We start from the raw sequence: 16859 nt of genomic DNA, 5'->3' as shown, positions 1-16859 counted from the left end.
GCCAGGATGCCCAATGCATCCAATTGTAATCACTTCAAGTTAATTTTTATGTCTTTACAGTCTTTAGAAATATTTTTGAAAAGTATCTAGTAAATATGATAAACTTTTTTGAACTCTGTTGTTGAATTGTCCCAGCAACTATCATACACCAGATAGAATTTGAACTTTAAGAGAAAATAACTGATTTTGTTTTTGGAAGATAATTATGGCAGCAGTGGGATTTGAACCCATGCCTCCAAAGAGACTGGAGCCTAAATCCAGCGCCTTAGACCGCTCGGCCATGCTACCACACTTAAAGGTAACTCATAGTTTCTCACAGTCTGGAATCTAGAACTAGAATTACAGAAAATGTTGTTGTTGTATTAAAGAAATAAGTAAAAATATGTTTTATGTTAAGCATTTTAGATGCTCTTAACATAAGTGAGAAAAGATTTTTTTTAAAAAGAATATTGGTTGCCATGCAATCTAGATGAGAAATGGTTAATTTTTAATTAATTTGCATTTTAGTCGAGTTTACCACTTTGAAACCAATCACTGACATTTTCTTTGGAAAATGTATATGGCAGCTTTGGGAAGTTAGCAAAGAAAGAAATTAGCTGTTATAACAATGTGATGATGAACACTTACTTTTTAATTGAATTGCATTCTTGTGGATAGAACAATGAAAACATCAACCTCTAACAATATATATCAATAATAAATATGGCAGCAGTGGGATTTGAACCCACGCCTCCGAAGAGACTGGAGCCTTAATCCAGCGCCTTAGACCGCTCGGCCATGCTACCTCATGGGTGCAGTGTTCATGTGGCTCAAAGATCTATCAAATGATTATTTAAATGTGTTTTGTTCACTTTATATGAAGTAACAAAACATATTGAGATTTATTAGAGCATTCACATATGGTTAGGGTTAGGTATGTGATACTGGGGCTTGTGTTTCTGGTGGTCATTGCAATATTAGGGACATCTCAATGCTCACAATTCAGACACTTGCTAGGTAAGCCTTCTAACTTTCAACATCGAGCCCCTAACTTTAACACTGAACATACCTGCAGCCTATCCTTAATTCTTTTTCTTCCATGCCTAACCCCAAAACCTCTTAGTATCTTACCATGACCCTTCCTATCTGCATCATAACCTTAAACATACTACTATAGTTCCAAACTCTTAACCTCCCTTCTTAGTGCCTAACCATTACCCCACCACCTGCCATTGAACCATAACATCCCCTACACATAGGACAGAGTTCCAAAATCAGTCGTTTTACCAGTGTTTGGGATTCTGCTATCAGTTTCCTGACTTGCAGCTTCCCGAATACCATGGTATATTATTTACGGAGGTGTCTATCATTATGCTGTACTGCGCCATGAAAACAGCGCAATCTACTGGGCATGTCTCATACTTGACTATACAGTATATTGTACACCAATGGAGCAGCTGAAATCACAGGTTTCTGTGGCCTAGCGGTTAAAGACACAGTTACTGTATACTTGTAGCAGCAATACTGGTTCGAGCCAAAGTGGGGCACAATTATTTTTTTTTTTTTAATGTACTACTTTTTTTTCATTTTTTAATCAATAAATTTATTTGGTGCTTTGCAAATTCCTTTTGCCTTTTGCACAAAAAAATTAACAAAGGCAGGTGGCCATGTACATGATACAGTTATTGGCGTTACATACTGTGTTGCAAAGAATGGTTTTTTTTTCACACAAGTAAATTTCACACTTCAGTTAAAAGTCCTAACTTTAGGGAAAGAGTACGTACTTTAGGGAAAGAGTACATTCTTTAGGGAAAGAGTACTTGGATTAAATTCCACACAAGCAGATCTGTTCGATTATGCATGTCGTTGGTACAGATTGAGTTTGAAAGTCAATGCATGCTTCTGCACCTTCCCCCATGATCACTCATTAGCATTAATTCCCATTGAGCCCACTGTTTACTGTATACAGTATGTCTGTAGCAAAACACCTCCCCCAGCCACTCTGTGCATGGTCACATTAGTGCCATGCAATCCATGCAATGCGATCTCAGTAGTTTATGGATAGAGTACTGATAGACGTTTTTCAGTTACCGTAGCTATGGAATAAGCTTAAGCTATGGAAATAGCGCAGTCAGTCAGAACTTGCGTAAGTTCTCCCGGGCACCAGGGCCGGTGCTAGGGTGTCCTTCGCCCTCATGCAAACCATAAATTTTGCGCCCTTTCACATTGCCAATGCAACAAGCTGCAGCCCGATTGTGGGAGCGTATGCAACATGCAATCCTATGGAGGATCTCGGGTGCATGTACATGTAATCATACACCATCTCAATGCTGTGTCCGCAAAATGTTGCAGGCACTAATGGTGCCCATACACGATGCGAGAATCGCATACGTTATGGGCTAGATCACATCGCACGGCATGCATGCAATGTGTGTGCGATGCAATCCGAAAGCAGTACAAAAAGTGTGTGCAGCACATACTTTTTGTACTGTGCGATGCGATGCCCGCGGGAGCGCAAACCGCATCGCACGCTGCAATTGCAGCGTGTATGACCACCTTTAGGCACATAACCCAGCCCATTATTTAAAAAGTGTCTGGCACAATAATATACTGTAAGTTATGGAATGATAAAAATCAATAATACAATACTTTATTGAAGAGGATGGAGATGCTTGGTAATTGAAAGAAGTATTGGAGGATTGATTGAAGAATTGGATGATTGATCTTAGGGTTGGATGATTGGATGAAGAATTGGATGATTGAATAAAGAGTTGAATGATTGAATGAGGATTGGATAATTGGATGAATATTGGATGGTTGGAAGAACAATTGTATGATTGGAAGAACAATTGGATGATTGAATGAAGATTGGATGGTTGGAATAACAATTGGATGATTGGAAGAACAATTGGAGGATTGAATGAAGATTGGATGGTTGGAAGAACAATTGGATGATTGGAAGAATAATGGGATGTTTGGATGAAGATTAAATGATGAAGTTTGAATGTCCTTGCTGAATTGGATCGTGGCTGCAGAACCAGGAGTAACCGTGGAGAATAACCGTCAGGATTGAGTAGAAAGATAATACCCCTTTGGGGGGCTAACCTTGTCCAGTCCGTATTGGCGGCAGCAGGTTCCTTGGTACACAGGTGTAGCAGTGAGACGATCAGCAGGAATAGAAGAGAACTTCACCAGAGGCGCAGGAACTGTAGTAACTACTACAGACAGCCAGGAGTGAGCAATGATGCTTAGGCATGGTCATCATTGTACTGGCTGCCGGTCTTGCAGGGCAAGTCAGTACTTAAGGAGTGAGCTGTGCGGCGATTGGATAGCCATTTGACAGGAAGGTGGAGCCGCACAGTACAGGTTGCAGGATCCCAAAAGATGGCGGCCGCCAGCGGAGGCGACAGAAACCAGCCGGCGGTGAGTGTGCGCAGCTGCGCAGTTGCCGGCGTTTCCAAACAGAGGCCTAACCAGGCACAGACACACATGGCGGCTCATGTCTCACGCCACCTATGCCCTGTATGGCACCGGAGCACACAGCACCACTGTCACCACGTGGTGACAGTGCGGGAACATGCACCCCACCAGTACAAGGAACAGGAGTGGAGGTGAGCGCCAGGGTAGGCGACACGCTGATGCAGAACCCAGGGCTAGGCACAGCACAGGGATACTGGGTAGCAGCCATGGTGGTCGTGACATCATCATTGTTATCTGGACATTCATCCTTATTATTTAATATTATTTTGCCTGTCTTTTCCTCAAAGAAGTATTTGAGTCCCTGTATGACATCTTTTATTAAACCCGCTCGTTTTAACCCTAGTGCTGCTGCCTCGTCTCCAGTCCCTGAACACCACACAACCCCATAAGAACCTTTAACCGTGACAGTTTGCACTGACCCGATGGAATCGGGTGAAAATCTTTGGCAGGGATCTTTGGCAGATGTATTGCAAGGCATCATGGTCCGCCTGGAAAAGTTGGAGTCCTCACAGTGGCAAGTGGCGCAATTCCTACAAACGCTGACTTCTCCACCAGCTGCTCCTCCAGTTGCTGCAGCAACATCATAAGCTCCTTCAGGAGGTTCCTCTGCCACGCTGCCAGCCGGGTCTATTATTCCTCCTCATCTGCATCTGCCAACCCCCAGCAAATATGATGGGTCTCCTAAAGGATGTCGCGGGTTCTTGAATCAGTGCGATGTGCACTTCACTCTCCAATCATCCAACTTCAAAACTGCCAAGGCACGAGTGGCCTACATCCTCTCACTCCTCTCTGGTCCAGCCCTGGATTGGATTTCGCCTCTGTGGGAACGAGCAGATGCTCTGCTTAATAATTATGACGATTTTATCACTTCCTTCCAGCGAATCTTTGACGAACCAGGTCGAGTATCATCTGCAGCTACAGAGATTCTGAGAATTCGTCAAGATAGCAGACCAGTGGGTCAATATGTTGTGCAATTCCAGACGCTATCATCTGAGTTAGGATGGAATGAAGAGGCCCTCGTCTCTGCTTTCTGGAATGGCCTAGCCGGTCGCCTCAAGGATGAATTGGCCACCCGTGATACACCTTCCACCCTGACATATCTAATCTCCTTGTGCAATAAAGTTGATCTGCGGATTCAAGAGCGACAACTGGAGAGAGCTCGTTCTGATCGCTTTGTCCTCGTCCCTCCCCTGCTGTTACTCCTCCTGTAAAAAGTGGATTGTCTACTGCTTCTGCCACATAAGAACCAATGCACATAAACTGGTCTCACATTTCCCTCGAAGAAAAGAACCGACAACGTCGAGCCTTTGAGGAGTGGCGGTACCTGTTGGAGGGGGCTTGTCACCAGATTACAGTCTTTTCAGTGAGTCCAGTGTCTCACTTCTCGACAAGCCCGCTGGGCTATGTTCTTTGAACGATTTAACTTCCAAATCAAGTATCGTCCAGGGGTTTTAAACAACAAGGCTGACACTTTATCTCGTTCCTTCGATGCCAGTTCAGACTCCGAACCTCTAAAGCAGCCCATCCTGAACCGAGTAGTCTTCGCTCATGTCACTCCTCATCCTACACCTCCTTCAGGCAAGTTCTTTGTGCCACCCAACTTACGCAAGAAGCCTCCCATTTTGCTGGACATTCCTGTATTCAAAAGACTTTGCAATTTCTTCTGCGTTCATATTGGTAGCCGACCATTCGGCAGGATGTAACAAACTTTGTGTCGTCATGCGTCAAGTGTGCTCAGCACAAGACCTCTCGAAATCCTCCGGCTGGAGCTCTGCTACCACTATCCATCCCAACGGAACCGTGGACGCATCTCTCGATGGACTTTATATCCGAACTACAGCATTCTGGCGGGTATACTGTCATCTGGGTGATAGTCGATAGATTTTTAAAGATGGCCCACTTCGTGCCCCTAAAGTCCCTGCCTTCTGCTCCTGTGCTTGCTCAACTCTTCATATCGTCCATCTTCAAGCTTCATGGTCTGCCAAAAGAAATTATATCCGACCGGGGTGTTCAGTTTGTCGCCAAATTCTGGAGAGCTCTATATGCTGCTCTTCAAGTAAAACTGAAATTCTCCACCGCCTTCCATCCTTAGACTAACGGGCAAACCGAACGTGTCAACCAAGATCTAGAGACATTCATTCGACTGTGCGTGTCCTCCTCTCAGGATGAATGGAAGGATCTTTTACCTTGGGCAGAATATGCACACAATAACTCCTACCATTCCTCTTCAGGTACCACACCTTTCTTTACAGTTTATGGCAAGCATCCACGGTCCCCTGACTTCACAAGTCTGCCGTCCACAGAGGTTCCCGCAGCTGCTTCTTCTCTTCGTGGTTTTGCAAAAATATGGGCTGAGGTCCATAAAGCTCTTCTTCAAGCTTCTTCCAGATATAAAAGGGCAGCTGACAAGAAAAGAAAGGCGATTCCACCATTACAGGTAGGGGATCGAGTATGGCTGTCCACCCGCAATCTTCGTCTTCGTGTACCCTCCATGAAATTTGCCCCACACTTTATTGGGCCATTTCCCATCACTCAAGTAATCAATCCGGTGGCTTACAGATTGCAACTTCCATCTTCCATGAAGATATCCAATTCCTTCCACGTATCTCTTCTTAAACCTTTAAAATTGAGCATCATCCAAAGGAAAGTACCCAGACCCTCAAAAGTCAATACAGAGAAAGATGCAGAGTTTGAAGTCAAAGGAATCATAGACTCTCGTTATCGCAACTCCCGGCATCAATTTCTGGTGGAGTGGGCTGTTTTCGGACCAGAGGAGAATTCCTGGGTAGATCAAGCTGATTTACACGCTCCAAATCGCGTTAAAGGCTTTTTTCTGAAGAATTCCCATAAGAAGCACAAGCGTCCTGAGGTTACCCGAAAAGAGGGGGGTACTGTCACACGCCGACACGGTGGTACACGGCGGGTACTGTACTCACCCGCCCGTGTCCGCTGCCGGCTGGCGTGTGTAGGCCTCCATGTCAGGTGAGGCGGCAGGCAGAGGTCCGGCAGTGTTTGAAGGCAACATGGGAATCTGCAGCATGGTCCCGCTCTTTGCAACTACAGTAATTGTATGCTAATTTTTAAATAAATAAGTTAAAAATTACTTTTTTTATTATTGAATGTAGCTTATTTTAACACTTTTCATGCATATTTTAAGTATTTTTCATGCATATTTGCATGCATATGTCAAGCTTTTTATGTTGCATATAATCCTGTCTCTACTAATGAGTGATCATGGGGGAAGGTGCAGAAGCATGGTGCAGAAGCATGCATTGACTTTCAAACTGTACCACAGGGCAGCAGGTGCCTACTGTAGCATGGGAACAATACAGTACCATGTGAATAGCGCATACTAAATACAGTATCTTTATTAAGTTAAAACACTGCTTTGTCTGCAATTGCAATCCCGGATTGAGTACACAATGTAGGGACAAACACACAATAGGGTGAACAGTCATTTTGCAACATTTATAGTAGTTCTTCACTTACTCATGTGACTATGCACAAAGGAGCTGGGGGAGGTGTTTTGCTACAGACATACTGTTTACAGTAAACAGTGGGCTCAATGGGAATGATTGTGGGGGAAGGTGCAGAAGCATGCATTGACTTTCAAACTCAATCTGTACCAACGACATGCATAACCGCAAAAGATCTGCTTGTGTGGAATTTAATCCAAGTACTCTTTAGATAAAGTGCGTACTCTTTCCCTAAAGTACGTACTCTTTCCCTAAAGTTAGGACTTTTACCTGAAGTGGGACATTTACTTGTGCGAAAAAAACCCCATTCTTTGCAACACAGTATGTACCGACAATAACTGTATCATGTACATGGCCACCTGCCATTGTTCATTTTTTTGTGCAAAAGGCAAAAGGAATTTGCAAAGCACCAAATAAATGTATTGATTAAAAAATGAAAAAAAAAAAAAAATAGTGCATTTAAAAAAAAAGTAAAGGTTAGCATGGATTCCATATTTATACAGTAGCAATCTGTACCAATGAAATGTATATCTGATCATATCTCCTCCTGCGAATTTAATCCAAGAACTCTTTCTGTAAAGTAAGTACTCTTTCCCTAAATTAAGGATTTTTACCTGAAGTGGAAAATTTACTCTTGCGAAAATAAAAACGTTCTTTGTAACTTATAGTATGTAACGACAATAACTGTATCATGTAAATTGCAGCCTGCCATTGTTAATTTTTTTGTGCAAAAGGAATTTGCAAAGCACCAAATTACTTTATTGATTAAAAAATGAAAAAAAAAAAAAAATAGTACATTAAAAAAAAAAGTTGTACCCCACTTTGGCTCGAACCAGTATTGCTGCTAGCAGTATACAGTAACTGTCTCTTTAACCGCTAGGCCACAGAAACCTGTGATTTCAGCTGCTCCATTGGTGTACAATATACTGTATAGTCAAGTATGAGACATGCCCAGTAGATTGCGCTGTTTTCATGGCGCAGTACAGCATAATGATAGACACCTCCGTAAATAATATACCATGTGAAAGTTTCCAGCATTAGTAAAGGTTAGCATGGATTCCATATTTATGCAGTAGCAATCTGTACCAACAACATGTATAACTGATATCTCCTGCAAATTTAATCCAAGAACTCTTTCCTTAAAGTAAGTACTCTTTCCCTAAATTAAGGACTTTTACCTGAATTGGAAAATTTACTCTTGCGAGAAAAAAAACGTTCTCTGTATCTTACAGTATGTAACGACAATAACTGTATCATGTACATTGCAGCCTGCCATTGTTATTTTTTTTGTGCAAAAAGAATTTGCAAAGCACCAAATTACTTTATTGATTAAAAAAAAAAAAAATAGTGCATTTAAAAAAAAGTAAAGGTTAGCATGGATTCCATATTTATACAGTAGAAATCTGTACCAATGACATGTATATCTGATCATATCTCCTCCTGCGAATTTAATCCAAGAACTCTTTCTGTAAAGTAAGTACTCTAAGTAAGTACTCTTTCCCTAAATTAAGGATTTTTACCTGAAGTGGAAAATTTACTCTTGCGAGAAAAAAAACGTTCTCTGTATCTTACAGTATGTAACGACAATAACTGTATCATGTACATTGCAGCCTGCCATTGTTTTTTTTTGTGCAAAAAGAATTTGCAAAGCACCAAATTACTTTATTGATTAAAAAATGAAAAAAAAAAAATATAGTACATTAAAAAAAAAAAGTTGTACCCCACTTTGGCTCGAACCAGTATTGCTGCTAGCAGTATACAGTAACTGTGTCTTTAACCGCTAGGCCACAGAAACCTGTGATTTCAGCTGCTCTATTGGTGTACAATATACTGTATAGTCAAGTATGAGACATGCCCAGTAGATTGCGCTGTTTTCATGGCGCAGTACAGCATAATGATAGACACCTCCGTAAATAATATACCATGTGAAAGTTTCCAGCATTAGTAAAGGTTAGCATGGATTCCATATTTATGCAGTAGCAATCTGTACCAACAACATGTATAACTGATATCTCCTCCTGCAAATTTAATCCAAGAACTCTTTCCTTAAAGTAAGTACTCTTTCCCTAAATTAAGAACTTTTACCTGAAGTGGAAAATTTACTCTTGCGAGAAAAAAAACGTTCTCTGTATCTTACAGTATGTAACGACAATAACTGTATCATGTAAATTGCAGCCTGCTATTGTTAATTTTTTTGTGCAAAAGGAATTTGCAAAGCACCAAATTACTTTATTGATTAAAAAATGAAAAAAAAAAAAAAATAGTGCATTTAAAAAAAAGTAAAGGTTAGCATGGATTCCATATTTATACAGTAGCAATCTGTACCAATGACATGTATATCTGATCATATCTCCTCCTGCGAATTTAATCCAAGAACTCTTTCTGTAAAGTAAGTACTCTTTCCCTAAATTAAGGATTTTTACCTGAAGTGGAAAATTTACTCTTGCGAAAATAAAAACGTTCTTTGTAACTTACAGTATGTAACGACAATAACTGTATCATGTAAATTGCAGCCTGCCATTGTTAATTTTTTTGTGCAAAAGGAATTTGCAAAGCACCAAATTACTTTATTGATTAAAAAATGAAAAAAAAAAAAAAAATAGTGCATTAAAAAAAAAGTAAAGGTTAGCATGGATTCCATATTTATACAGTAGCAATCTGTACCAATGACATGTATATCTGATCATATCTCCTCCTGCGAATTTAATCCAAGAACTCTTTCTGTAAAGTAAGTACTCTTTCCCTAAATTAAGGATTTTTACCTGAAGTGGAAAATTTACTCTTGCGAAAATAAAAACGTTCTTTGTAACTTACAGTATGTAACGACAATAACTGTATCATGTAAATTGCAGCCTGCCATTGTTAATTTTTTTGTGCAAAAGGAATTTGCAAAGCACCAAATTACTTTATTGATTAAAAAATGAAAAAAAAAAAAAAATAGTGCATTAAAAAAAAAGTAAAGGTTAGCATGGATTCCATATTTATGCAGTAGCAATCTGTACCCACAACATGTATAACTGATCATATCTCCTCCTGCGAATTTAATCCAAGACTCTTTCCCTAAAGTAAGTACTCTTTCCCTAAAGTAAGGACAAAATCTGTAATGGGAAGTTGGACAAAATCTATAGTGTGAAGTTCTCTTATAAAGAAAGTTGATTGGCCAGCTTTCTTTTTCCCCCGTATACCTTATAAACGAGCGTTACAGAGTACTGTACAGTATGTGTGAATTACTGTATACAGTATTACAGAAGACACCAATGACATGTACAGGCATGCGCTGTAGTGTTTAGGAAAAGTGACATCTGGTGGTCAATGAGTGTAATTGCAGGTTACATTTACAACATTACGTTACATTTATAACGCGATCTATAACGGGACTATAGCGCAAGGAGCAGGCGCGATTCATGCGCGATTTGCATAGCGCACGTTATGCGCAACGCAGCCACGATGTATGAGGCCATATCTGTATTAAAGAAATACGTAAAAATATGTTTTATGTTAAGCATTTTAGATGCTCTTAACATAAGTGAGAAAAGATTTTTTTTAAAAAGAATATTGGTTGCCATGCAATCTAGATGAGAAATGGTTAACTTTTAATTAATTTGCATTTTAGTCGAGTTTACCACTTTGAAACCAATCACTGACAAAACATATTGAGATTTATTAGAGCATTCACATATGGTTAGGGTTAGGTACGTGATACTGGTGCTTGGGTTTCTGGTGGTCATTGCAATATTAGGGACATCTCAATGCTCACAATTCTGACACTTGCTAGGCAAGCCTTCTAACTTTCAACATTGAGCCCCTAACTCTAACACTGAACATACCTGCAGCCTATCCCTAATTCTTTTCCTTCCAATGCCTAACCCCAAAAACCTCTTAGTATCTTACCATGACCCTTCCTATCTGCATCATAACCTTAAACATACTACTATAGTTCCAAACTCTTAACCTCCCTTCTTAGTGCCTAACCATTACCCCACCACCTGCCATTGAACCATAACATCCCCTACACATAGGACAGAGTTCCAAAATCAGTCGTTTTACCAGTGTTTGGGATTCTGCTATCAGTTTCCTGACTTGCAGCTTCCCGAATGCCAGGATGCCCAATGCATCCAATTGTAATCACTTCAAGTTAATTTTTATGTCTCTACAGTCTTTAGAAATATTTTTGAAAAGTATCTAGTAAATATGATAAACGTTTTTGAACTCTGTTGTTGAATTGTCCCAGCAACTATCATACACCAGATAGAATTTGAACTTTAAGAGAAAATAACTGATTTTGTTTTTGGAAGATAATTATAGCAGCAGTGGGATTTGAACCCAGGCCTCCGAAGAGACTGGAGCCTAAATCCAGCGCCTTAGACCGCTCGGCCATGCTACCACACTTTAAAGGTAACTCATAGTTTCTCACAGTCTGGAATCTAGAACTAGAATTACAGTAAATGTTGTTGTTGTATTAAAGAAATACGGGTACTTATGTATTATCTGGACTCCCATGTTAAATGCACCCCATTTTTTCATACTCCTACTATCCAACTACGCATGGAGTTGATTTCATATAGTGTGGCGAGCGCAGCGAGCCACCGTGCCCGAAGCGTGGTGAGCGCAGCGAGCCCCGCGAGGGGACGCTGTCTCATAAGAAAAACGGGAGTCCAGATATTACATAAGTACCGAAATACGTAAAAATATGTTTTATGTTAAGCATTTTAGATGCTCTTAACATAAGTGAGACAAGATTTTTTTTAAAAAGAATATTGGTTGCCATGCAATCTAGATGAGAAATGGTTAATTTTTTATTAATTTGCATTTTAGTCGAGTTTACCACTTTGAAACCAATTACTGACATTTTCTTTGGAAAATTTATATGGCAGCTTTGGGAAGTTAGCAAAGAAAGAAATTAGCTGTTATAACAATGTGATGATGAACACTTACTTTTTAATTGAATTACATTCTTGTGGATAGAACAATAAAAACATCAACCTCTAACAATATATATATCAATAACAAATATGGCAGCAGTGGGATTTGAACCCACGCCTCCGAAGAGACTGGAGCCTTAATCCAGCGCCTTAGACCGCTCAGCATCATATCCTTAAACAAACTCTTATAGTTTAAAACTCTTAACCTCCCTTCTTAGTGCCTAACCATTACCCCACCACCTGCCATTGAACCATAACATCCCCTACACGTAGGACAGAGTTCCAAAATCAGTCGTTTTACCAGTGTTTGGGATTCTGCTATCAGTTTCCTGACTTGCAGCTTCCCGAATGCCAGGATGCCCAATGCATCCAATTGTAATCACTTCAAGTTAATTTTTATGTCTTTACAGTCTTTAGAAATATTTTTGAAAAGTATCTAGTAAATATGATAAACTTTTTTGAACTCTGTTGTTGAAATGTCCCAGCAACTATCATACACCAGATAGAATTTGAACTTTAAGAGAAAATAACTGATTTTGTTTTTGGAAGATAATTATGGCAGCAGTGGGATTTGAACCCACGCCTCCGAAGAGACTGGAGCCTAAATCCAGCGCCTTAGACCGCTCGGCCATGCTACCACACTTAAAGGTAACTCATAGTTTCTCACAGTCTGGAATCTAGAACTAGAATTACAGAAAATGTTGTTGTTGTATTAAAGAAATACGTAAAAATATGTTTTATGTTAAGCATTTTAGTTGCTCTTAACATAAGTGAGAAAAGATTTTTTTTTAAAAAGAATATTGGTTGCCATGCAATCTAGATGAGAAATGGTTAATTTTTAATTAATTTGCATTTTAGTCGAGTTTACCACTTTGAAACCAATCACTGACATTTTCTTTGGAAAATGTATATGGCAGCTTTTTGAAGTTAGCAAAGAAAGACATTAGCTGTTATAACAATGTGATGATGAACACTTACTTTTTAATTGAATTGCATTCTTGTGGATAGAACAATGAAAACATCAACCTCTAACAATATATATCAATAATAAATATGGCAGCAGTGGGATTTGAACCCACGCCTCCGAAGAGACTGGAGCCTTAATCCAGCGCCTTAGACCGCTCGGCCATGCTACCTCATGGGTGCAGTGTTCATGTGGCTCAAAGATCTATCAAATGATTATTTAAATGTGTTTTGTTCACTTTATATGAAGTAACAAAACATATTGAGATTTATTAGAGCATTCACATATGGTTAGGGTTAGGTACGTGATACTGGGGCTTGGGTTTCTGGTGGTCATTGCAATATTAGGGACATCTCAATGCTCACAATTCAGACACTTGCTAGGTAAGCCTTCTAACTTTCAACATCGAGCCCCTAACTTTAACACTGAACATACCTGCAGCCTATCCTTAATTCTTTTTCTTCCATGCCTAACCCCAAAACCTCTTAGTATCTTACCATGACCCTTCCTATCTGCATCATAACCTTAAACATACTACTATAGTTCCAAACTCTTAACCTCCCTTCTTAGTGCCTAACCATTACCCCACCCCCTGCCATTGAACCATTACATCCCCTACACATAGGACAGAGTTCCAAAATCAGTCGTTTTACCAGTGTTTGGGATTCTGCTATCAGTTTCCTGACTTGCAGCTTCCCGAATGCCAGGATGCCCAATGCATCCAATTGTAATCACTTCAAGTTAATTTTTATGTCTTTAAAGTCTTTAGAAATATTTTTGAAAAGTATCTAGTAAATATGATAAACTTTTTTGAACTATGTTGTTGAATTGTCCCAGCAACTATCATACACCAGATAGAATTTGAACTTTAATAGAAAATAACTGATTTTGTTTTTGGAAGATAATTATGGCAGCAGTGGGATTTGAACCCAGGCCTCCGAAGAGACTGGAGCCTAAATCCAGCGCCTTAGACCGCTCGGCCATGCTACCACACTTTAAAGGTAACTCATAGTTTCTCACAGTCTGGAATCTAGAACTAGAATTACAGTAAATGTTGTTGTTGTATTAAAGAAATACGGGTACTTATGTATTATCTGGACTCCCATGTTAAATGCACCCCATTTTTTCATACTCCTACTATCCAACTACGCATGGAGTTGATTTCATATAGTGTGGCGAGCGCAGCGAGCCACCGTGCCCGAAGCGTGGTGAGCGCAGCGAGCCCCGCGAGGGGACGCTGTCTCATAAGAAAAACGGGAGTCCAGATATTACATAAGTACCGAAATACGTAAAAATATGTTTTATGTTAAGCATTTTAGATGCTCTTAACATAAGTGAGACAAGATTTTTTTTAAAAAGAATATTGGTTGCCATGCAATCTAGATGAGAAATGGTTAATTTTTTATTAATTTGCATTTTAGTCGAGTTTACCACTTTGAAACCAATTACTGACATTTTCTTTGGAAAATTTATATGGCAGCTTTGGGAAGTTAGCAAAGAAAGAAATTAGCTGTTATAACAATGTGATGATGAACACTTACTTTTTAATTGAATTACATTCTTGTGGATAGAACAATAAAAACATCAACCTCTAACAATATATATATCAATAACAAATATGGCAGCAGTGGGATTTGAACCCACGCCTCCGAAGAGACTGGAGCCTTAATCCAGCGCCTTAGACCGCTCAGCATCATATCCTTAAACAAACTCCTATAGTTTAAAACTCTTAACCTCCCTTCTTAGTGCCTAACCATTACCCCACCACCTGCCATTGAACCATAACATCCCCTACACGTAGGACAGAGTTCCAAAATCAGTCGTTTTACCAGTGTTTGGGATTCTGCTATCAGTTTCCTGACTTGCAGCTTCCCGAATGCCAGGATGCCCAATGCATCCAATTGTAATCACTTCAAGGTAATTTTTATGTCTTTACAGTCTTTAGAAATATTTTTGAAAAGTATCTAGTAAATATGATAAACTTTTTTGAACTCTGTTGTTGAAATGTCCCAGCAACTATCATACACCAGATAGAATTTGAACTTTAAGAGAAAATAACTGATTTTGTTTTTGGAAGATAATTATGGCAGCAGTGGGATTTGAACCCACGCCTCCGAAGAGACTGGAGCCTAAATCCAGCGCCTTAGACCGCTCGGCCATACTACCACACTTAAAGGTAACTCATAGTTTCTCACAGTCTGGAATCTAGAACTAGAATTACAGAAAATGTTGTTGTTGTATTAAAGAAATACGTAAAAATATGTTTTATGTTAAGCATTTTAGTTGCTCTTAACATAAGTGAGAAAAGATTTTTTTTTAAAAAGAATATTGGTTGCCATGCAATCTAGATGAGAAATGGTTAATTTTTAATTAATTTGCATTTTAGCCGAGTTTACCACTTTGAAACCAATCACTGACATTTTCTTTGGAAAATGTATATGGCAGCTTTGGGAAGTTAGCAAAGAAAGACATTAGCTGTTATAACAATGTGATGATGAACACTTACTTTTTAATTGAATTGCATTCTTGTGGATAGAACAATGAAAACATCAACCTCTAACAATATATATCAATAATAAATATGGCAGCAGTGGGATTTGAACACACGCCTCCGAAGAGACTGGAGCCTTAATCCAGCGCCTTAGACCGCTCGGCCATGCTACCTCATGGGTGCAGTGTTCATGTGGCTCAAAGATCTATCAAATGATTATTTAAATGTGTTTTGTTCACTTTATATGAAGTAACAAAACATATTGAGATTTATTAGAGCATTCACATATGGTTAGGGTTAGGTACGTGATACTGGGGCTTGGGTTTCTGGTGGTCATTGCAATATTAGGGACATCTCAATGCTCACAATTCAGACACTTGCTAGGTAAGCCTTCTAACTTTCAACATCGAGCCCCTAACTTTAACACTGAACATACCTGCAGCCTATCCTTAATTCTTTTTCTTCCATGCCTAACCCCAAAACCTCTTAGTATCTTACCATGACCCTTCCTATCTGCATCATAACCTTAAACATACTACTATAGTTCCAAACTCTTAACCTCCCTTCTTAGTGCCTAACCATTACCCCACCCCCTGCCATTGAACCATTACATCCCCTACACATAGGACAGAGTTCCAAAATCAGTCGTTTTACCAGTGTTTGGGATTCTGCTATCAGTTTCCTGACTTGCAGCTTCCCGAATGCCAGGATGCCCAATGCATCCAATTGTAATCACTTCAAGTTAATTTTTATGTCTTTACAGTCTTTAGAAATATTTTTGAAAAGTATCTAGTAAATATGATAAACTTTTTTGAACTATGTTGTTGAATTGTCCCAGCAACTATCATACACCAGATAGAATTTGAACTTTAATAGAAAATAACTGATTTTGTTTTTGGAAGATAATTATGGCAGCAGTGGGATTTGAACCCACGCCTCCGAAGAGACTGGAACCTAAATCCAGCGCCTTAGACCGCTCGGTCATGCTACCACACTTAAAAGTAGCTCATAGTTTCTCACAGTCTGGTATCTAGAACTAGAATTACAGAAAATGTTGTTGTTGTATTAAAGAAATACGTAAAAATATGTTTTATGTTAAGCATTTTAGTTGCTCTTAACATAAGTGAGAAAAGATTTTTTTTTAAAAAAAGAATATTGGTTGCCATGCAATCTAGATGAGAAATGGTTAATTTTTTATTAATTTGCATTTTAGCCGAGTTTACCACTTTGAAACCAATCACTGACATTTTCTTTGGAAAATGTATATGGCAGCTTTGGGAAGTTAGCAAAGAAAGAAATTAGCTGTTATAACAATGTGATGATAAACACTTACTTTTTAATTGAATTGCATTCTTGTGGATAGAAAAATAAAAACATCAACCTCTAACAATATATATCAATAATAAATATGGCAGCAGTGGGATTTGAACCCACGCCTCCGAAGAGACTGGAGCCTTAATCCAGCGCCTTAGACCGCTCGGCCATGTTACCTCATGGGTGCAGTGTTCATGTGGCTCAAAGATCTATCAAATGATTATTTAAATGTG

General features: G+C 39.3%; 7 non-coding genes across 7 annotated transcripts; all 7 read right to left on the bottom strand.

Moving 5' to 3' along the window:
• Nucleotides 1-206: 206 nt before the first annotated feature.
• TRNAL-UAG (transfer RNA leucine (anticodon UAG)) lies at nt 207-288 on the bottom strand. Its single transcript has one exon. It is a non-coding gene; the product is annotated as a tRNA-Leu (tRNA).
• A 415-nt stretch (nt 289-703) lies between these two features.
• TRNAL-AAG (transfer RNA leucine (anticodon AAG)) lies at nt 704-785 on the bottom strand. The gene has a single exon. It is a non-coding gene; the product is annotated as a tRNA-Leu (tRNA).
• An 11628-nt stretch (nt 786-12413) lies between these two features.
• Nucleotides 12414-12495, bottom strand: TRNAL-UAG (transfer RNA leucine (anticodon UAG)). Its single transcript has one exon. It is a non-coding gene; the product is annotated as a tRNA-Leu (tRNA).
• Nucleotides 12496-12911: 416 nt separating this feature from the next.
• TRNAL-AAG (transfer RNA leucine (anticodon AAG)) lies at nt 12912-12993 on the bottom strand. The gene has a single exon. It is a non-coding gene; the product is annotated as a tRNA-Leu (tRNA).
• Nucleotides 12994-13729: 736 nt separating this feature from the next.
• TRNAL-UAG (transfer RNA leucine (anticodon UAG)) lies at nt 13730-13811 on the bottom strand. The gene has a single exon. It is a non-coding gene; the product is annotated as a tRNA-Leu (tRNA).
• Nucleotides 13812-14905: 1094 nt separating this feature from the next.
• Nucleotides 14906-14987, bottom strand: TRNAL-UAG (transfer RNA leucine (anticodon UAG)). Its single transcript has one exon. It is a non-coding gene; the product is annotated as a tRNA-Leu (tRNA).
• A 1734-nt stretch (nt 14988-16721) lies between these two features.
• Nucleotides 16722-16803, bottom strand: TRNAL-AAG (transfer RNA leucine (anticodon AAG)). Its single transcript has one exon. It is a non-coding gene; the product is annotated as a tRNA-Leu (tRNA).
• Between the last annotated feature and the right edge of the window lie 56 nt (nt 16804-16859).

This window comes from Crinia signifera, chromosome 6 (assembly GCF_055691185.1).
Source record: "Crinia signifera chromosome 6, ASM5569118v1, whole genome shotgun sequence".
In the NCBI taxonomy this organism is placed as follows: Eukaryota; Metazoa; Chordata; class Amphibia; order Anura; family Myobatrachidae; genus Crinia; species Crinia signifera.
Note: the sequence above shows the minus strand (reverse complement) of the source record. Positions and strands in the feature narration are given on the sequence as shown.